This window comes from Poeciliopsis prolifica, unplaced genomic scaffold, assembly GCF_027474105.1.
Source record: "Poeciliopsis prolifica strain line A6 unplaced genomic scaffold, Auburn_PproV2 SCAFFOLD033, whole genome shotgun sequence".
In the NCBI taxonomy this organism is placed as follows: Eukaryota; Metazoa; Chordata; class Actinopteri; order Cyprinodontiformes; family Poeciliidae; genus Poeciliopsis; species Poeciliopsis prolifica.
The window spans coordinates 442,501-448,437 of NW_026562408.1; the positions used below are offsets into that span (position 1 = coordinate 442,501).

The 5,937-nt window shown below is 36.0% G+C and overlaps 1 pseudogene; it reads right to left on the minus strand.

The window, feature by feature from the left end:
* LOC129373536 (15-hydroxyprostaglandin dehydrogenase [NAD(+)]-like) overlaps positions 1-5,649 on the minus strand; it is a 21,320-nt pseudogene extending 15,671 nt beyond the window's left edge.
* Between the last annotated feature and the right edge of the window lie 288 nt (positions 5,650-5,937).

The window sequence follows — 5,937 nt, forward strand, 5'->3', positions numbered from 1 at the left end:
CAGGAAGATGGCATTCTCTGCTCCGAACTGCTGCTCCAGAGCCTGCAGGGGCGCTCTGCTGCAGCCTCTGTGATGTCCAGCAGAGCCACCTGTTCAGGTCAGAACATGTGAAACACCATCAGTGACCTGCAGAGAGATCCGTTCACAGACCAGGACCGGATCCTGATCTTCATATTAACTCTGAGTTGAACAAACTAGATAAGAGCATTTATGGAACATTCTGTAACTGCATTATTCAAATAGTCAACATATCTGTCATTTAACCAATTCAATGTAGTTTATATAATATTAAAAACTAAAAAATACATCATTTGATTCCTTTTATGAATAAGAAAATAAGCACTTTATTGCCTAAAAGTCAACCATTTAATTCAGTAGTGAATATTTGATCATCTGCAGCTAAAATCCTTCAAACATCAACATGAGAAAATTTCTGCTGGATTAACATCAATTCAGTGCAGAGATTATCTGGGGACTATTATTAACTGATCAATAACTGGATGTTAAAGATGATTAATAGGCTAACAGAGTGGGAACCAGGAGAAGCTCAAACTGACACTGATTGATAAATAATCAATTACTAAGTTTGTGATTCATCTTGATTAATGTGATTGGTTGCAACAGAAAGACATTTTTATTCTTTTCTTTGTTTATTGAAACGTTTCCAGACGGATCCATAAATCAGACTGAAGATGTTCAATAAGAACATTGATTTATTTTCCATTTTAGATCATGTTTCTGTTGTTTGCTCCTGTTACTAAACATAAACACGGAGTTGATTATTAATTTGACTCTAATCTCCTGGTTTAAGTCAAAATGTGAACGGATCCAATATGTGAGCCTGGATTGATAGTCTGAATTAATCTGAGTCACAACATCATTTTGGATTTGAATATATTTTCCCTCTGGGATCAACAAACTCTTTTAAATTGAAATTCTGTGGAGTGTTATCTTTAGCTGACATATAAAACACCATAAAAACAGAAAACATTGTTTATTAAAGCTGCAGAGTGTAGCTTTTATAAAAATATGTTTTTCACATGTCGGTTAAAACTGAGGTATGATTCAGATAATCAGTGGAAAAAATGAGACAGGTTTGTATGACGCAGTTTTTGGCACGTACCAATAAAAAACTAAAAGAATTAATATAAAAAGGTCATAATATTAATAGAATAAACCTGTAATAATTATAATCAGTTGTAATATTGTGAGAGTTGTGACACTATGAGAATAATGTAATAATGCTACGACTTTGCTCTGATAATTGTATGTTTAGTTATTTTCTTCGTGTTGCTCTGCTGCTCAGTCAAATCCACCTCTCAGACAGAGGGGGAGGGTCTTAGCGCTGGCAATCATGATATGTATGTGCTGCCCGCGCCCTGCTTTTGTACAGCTAGTTCACCAGCAGTCATGGCAGTATCAGCAGTAGCGACACGTGTACCTATGTGTGATTGACAGCGCCAAGCCCCTCCTACTGACTCTTATTGGTTGTTTCTGACAGAGAGATTTTTTCTGTCTCATATTTTTTAATAAGAGTTTCAAACTTTCTTCTCTTTGAACATTTTCCTCAATGATGTTTTTACATCTTGCTTATAAAATCTTAAAATATAAAATTTGCTGTGAGACAGATTATTGAAACACATTTTAACTGATGTTTGCAGTTTGATTGGTTTCAGTGAGATTTAAAGCCAATAATGAAAATCAGACATGAATGTTGATTGTGTCTCGTTTTAGTGACGTTTCACATAAGAAACCTTAAAGCTTCTGATTCTTTGTTTCACTGATTCTGTTGGAAAATAAAAATGTTTTTGTTTCTCATCCATCCATAGAAATCATTTACCAAAGATTGCTTCAGGTCAAAGGTCAAACCTCATGAACTTTCCCTCTTGTCCTAATTGGAAGCCCTGGATGTTTTCATTGCATATTTATAAATTAAACTTTCTGAATGTTTTTTATTAGCAAATATCTGTTTTATCCTTTTCCTTCCACTTTTATTGGCCTGTTATGATAACATTTATCTGGACAATAAGTCGCCTCAAGTTATCACAATAAATGACATTGTTGTTGTTTTGAGACCATCTTCCAGTAACTGGTCATAATAATGCAGGAACACAAAAAACTCACAGATCAATAAACTGGAATTCATTTTGTTGCAGCTCTTTTTGCTCTTTATCTGATGGTGAATCAACAGGAAAGTGGGCAATGAGAGAAGAGGAAGACATGGGGCAAAGGTCACCAGGCCGGGAATCGAACCACCCCCGCCGCATATATCACATATCCCAAATAAATAAACAAAACAACAAATAATGTGAATTATAAAATTTCTGCAAACAAAATTATCCTTCAAAAACGGTTTAGAGACCAAAATACCAAACTGAAACTTTAGTCATTCAATTTTTAGAAAGAGAAAATCAATAAATCATCCAAATATAAGTGACTGAGTTTAATTTATCATTTGATCAATAAATTGTATTGATTTGATGTGAACGGTCCAGAGAAACAATCGGCTTCCGCTACAACCAGAACATTCCTGATGATCTCTGCTGGTTCCCAGCTGGATGGAAAAACTGCATTTAGTTTTTCTGCAGCTTGAAGCCGTCTGTAGAAATCATTTACCAGAGATCCAAAGGTCAGAGGTCACTCTTCTTGGTGTCAGCGGAGCGTCATCAGGTTGCAGATCTGAGGGAGCGTTTTACGACCCGTCAGGAAATTCAAAGCGTTTGTTTGTAAAGGCCAGGCTTTTTAACTTGGCTTTCCATCTTTATATTTCATTTTTCTATGCTGGAAAAAATTCCTCCTCCCATGAACTCAGCATGACGCTGCCACCACCGTGTTTCACTTCTAGCTGAGCTGCTGGCCTCTGCTGCTTGTCTGAATAATTTAGTTTAGATGTGCTGTTGAACTTTTCTCTGTGAAATTTAATCAAGATTCTTAAGATTAAAGAGGCAGCATACTAAAAGCATGCCACACTTTTCAGAAAACAGCATCTTTCTCAGACTTTAATCTGTGACTTTTATAATCCAAAGACCTTTTTCTGCCTTCAGTTCAACTGAATAAAACTCTTTAGAGCTGGTGAAGTCACATGACTCTCAAATCAAACTATTTCTGATTCAGGACATTTGTTGATATTTTTATCTGCTAGGTTATTTAAAATCTGTGTTTGTCTAAAGAGATGCCAGAACATTTCTACAGGATAACATGTTTTATCCTGTAGAATGGCAGCAATTATTAATTACTAGTTAGGATAATTATTGATGAAGTTAGCGCCAATATCAGCTTCATTCAGTTTTTAGTCTTAAACAAAACATAAAAGTTTAGCAAAAATGAGATGAAAACATTTTCATAAAAAACATCTAAAAAATATTTGTCATTTTGTTGTTGCTAAAATCTGCCTTTGTTGTTTTATCTGGATTTAAAATCAATGACAAAACAAAGGAATCATCGATGTTAATGCTAATGTTAGCATCAATGATAATGTTAGCATCGACGTTAGCGTCGATGTTAGCATTGATCAGACCTTTGTTCTGTCTGTTGCAATAATCAATAAATCAACTAATCACATGATTAATCAGAACAGACTCAATCATGTCTGTTTCTATGATTTATTGCTTTTTTTCGTTTCCAGTTTTATTCGCTTTCAGAGATTTCATAATTGATTTTATTTGTTGTTTTATTAATTGTATTTAAAATCTCTTCCTGATATGGTGTTACATGTTCATTGCAGTTTAAAGGTTATTAATCTTTCAGAATATTTTTGTGCTTTAATGCCATTTCAATTATGATACTGAAGACTATTTGAGTATTTGTGGTTCGATGACAAAACATTCCTCTGAACTTTGTTGCTTTAGAGGAGGAATAAATGCAGGCAAAGACCAAAAGAAACATCTGAGCAACACAAACAAAGTCTGGAATATAATAAATGATGCGCAGCTCTCACGCTGGCCTATTTTTATCTCATTCTGGTTTTTAGCTTCACATTTAAATTATGCAAACACAAACAAATAATTTGCCTCCTTCTTGTGGAAAGTTAATATTAAAAGTGTCAGAGTTTCTGAATATTTAATGAATATTATTTAGTGAATATTTAATGAATATTATTTAGTGAATATTTAATGAATATTATTTAGTGAATATTCCTCCAGAGCCATCGTGACACTTTTAGATCCATTTTTACTCCAGCAGGCCAGTAAAAATGGATCTGATTGGGTGACAAGAGCAGCAGGATGAGGAGCAGCCCTGCCCTGAGTGTTATCTGGTTAATGTCTGGTTAATGCCTGGTTAAAGTCTGGTTATTGTCTGGTTATTGTCTGGTTAAAGTCTGGTTATTGTCTGGTTAAAGTCTGGTTATTGTCTGGTTATTGTCTGGTTATTGTCTGGTTAAAGTCTGGTTAATGTCTGGTTAAAGTCTGGTTATTGTCTGGTTAAAGTCTGGTTATTGTCTGGTTATTGTCTGGTTAAAGTCTGGTTATTGTCTGGTTAAAGTCTGGTTATTGCCTGGTTATTGTCTGGTTATTGTCTGGTTAAAGTCTGGTTAATGTCTGGTTAAAGTCTGGTTATTGTCTGGTTAAAGTCTGGTTAAAGTCTGGTTAAAGTCTGGTTAATGTCTGGTTATTGTCTGGTTAAAGTCTGGTTATTGTCTGGTTAAAGTCTGGTTAAAGTCTGGTTATTGTCTGGTTAATGTCTGGTTATTGTCTGGTTAAAGTCTGGTTAAAGTCTGGTTATTGTCTGGTTAAAGTCTGGTTATTGTCTGGTTATTGTCTGGTTAAAGTCTGGTTAAAGTCTGGTTAAAGTCTGGTTATTGTCTGGTTAAAGTCTGGTTATTGTCTGGTTATTGTCTGGTTAAAGTCTGGTTAATGTCTGGTTAAAGTCTGGTTATTGTCTGGTTAAAGTCTGGTTAAAGTCTGGTTAAAGTCTGGTTAATGTCTGGTTATTGTCTGGTTAAAGTCTGGTTATTGTCTGGTTAAAGTCTGGTTAAAGTCTGGTTATTGTCTGGTTAATGTCTGGTTATTGTCTGGTTAAAGTCTGGTTAAAGTCTGGTTATTGTCTGGTTAAAGTCTGGTTATTGTCTGGTTATTGTCTGGTTAAAGTCTGGTTAAAGTCTGGTTAAAGTCTGGTTATTGTCTGGTTATTGTCTGGTTAAAGTCTGGTTAAAGTCTGGTTATTGTCTGGTTAATGTCTGGTTATTGTCTGGTTAAAGTCTGGTTAAAGTCTGGTTATTGTCTGGTTAAAGTCTGGTTAAAGTCTGGTTAAAGTCTGGTTATTGTCTGGTTATTGTCTGGTTAATGTCTGGTTAATGTCTGGTTATTGTCTGGTTATTGTCTGGTTAATGTCTGGTTAATGTTTGGTTAAAGTCTGGTTATTGTCTGGTTAAGTCTGGTTAATGTCTGGTTATTGTCTGGTTAATGTCTGGTTATTGTCTGGTTAAAGTCTGGTTATTGTCTGGTTATTGTCTGGTTAATGTCTGGTTATTTCCTCACCTTGGCTCCGTTCTCCAGCAGGATTTCTGCCAAAGCTCTTCCGATCCCCCTGGCCGCTCCGGTCACCACCGCGGTTTTCCCCTGCAACGCCATTTCTCAGATCTGCAGCTCTAGGAAGGATCTGTCTGCAAGGCGTTAAAGATCTGCTTCCACGGAATCTGCTTTACCTATCGCCGCCCACGGACTGTCTCCGCCCACAGAAGCCGGAGCTGCGGGCCTGAAACTCGAGTTCCTCTGCTTCAGTTCACCTCAAAGGCATTGAGCTAACTGGAAAACTACCAGTAGAAACACTGAAGATGTTTGGACCATCGTGATTCATTTTCCAACATGACTCAAATCTTTTCTCTTTTCCTTCGTTTTTCCGATGATTCATAAGTAAAAATGTCCTAATCTCCAAAAACACCCATATTTATTTCTGCAGCAGTTTAACAGTCAAGTAAACCCAATTTGATCTGGTCGT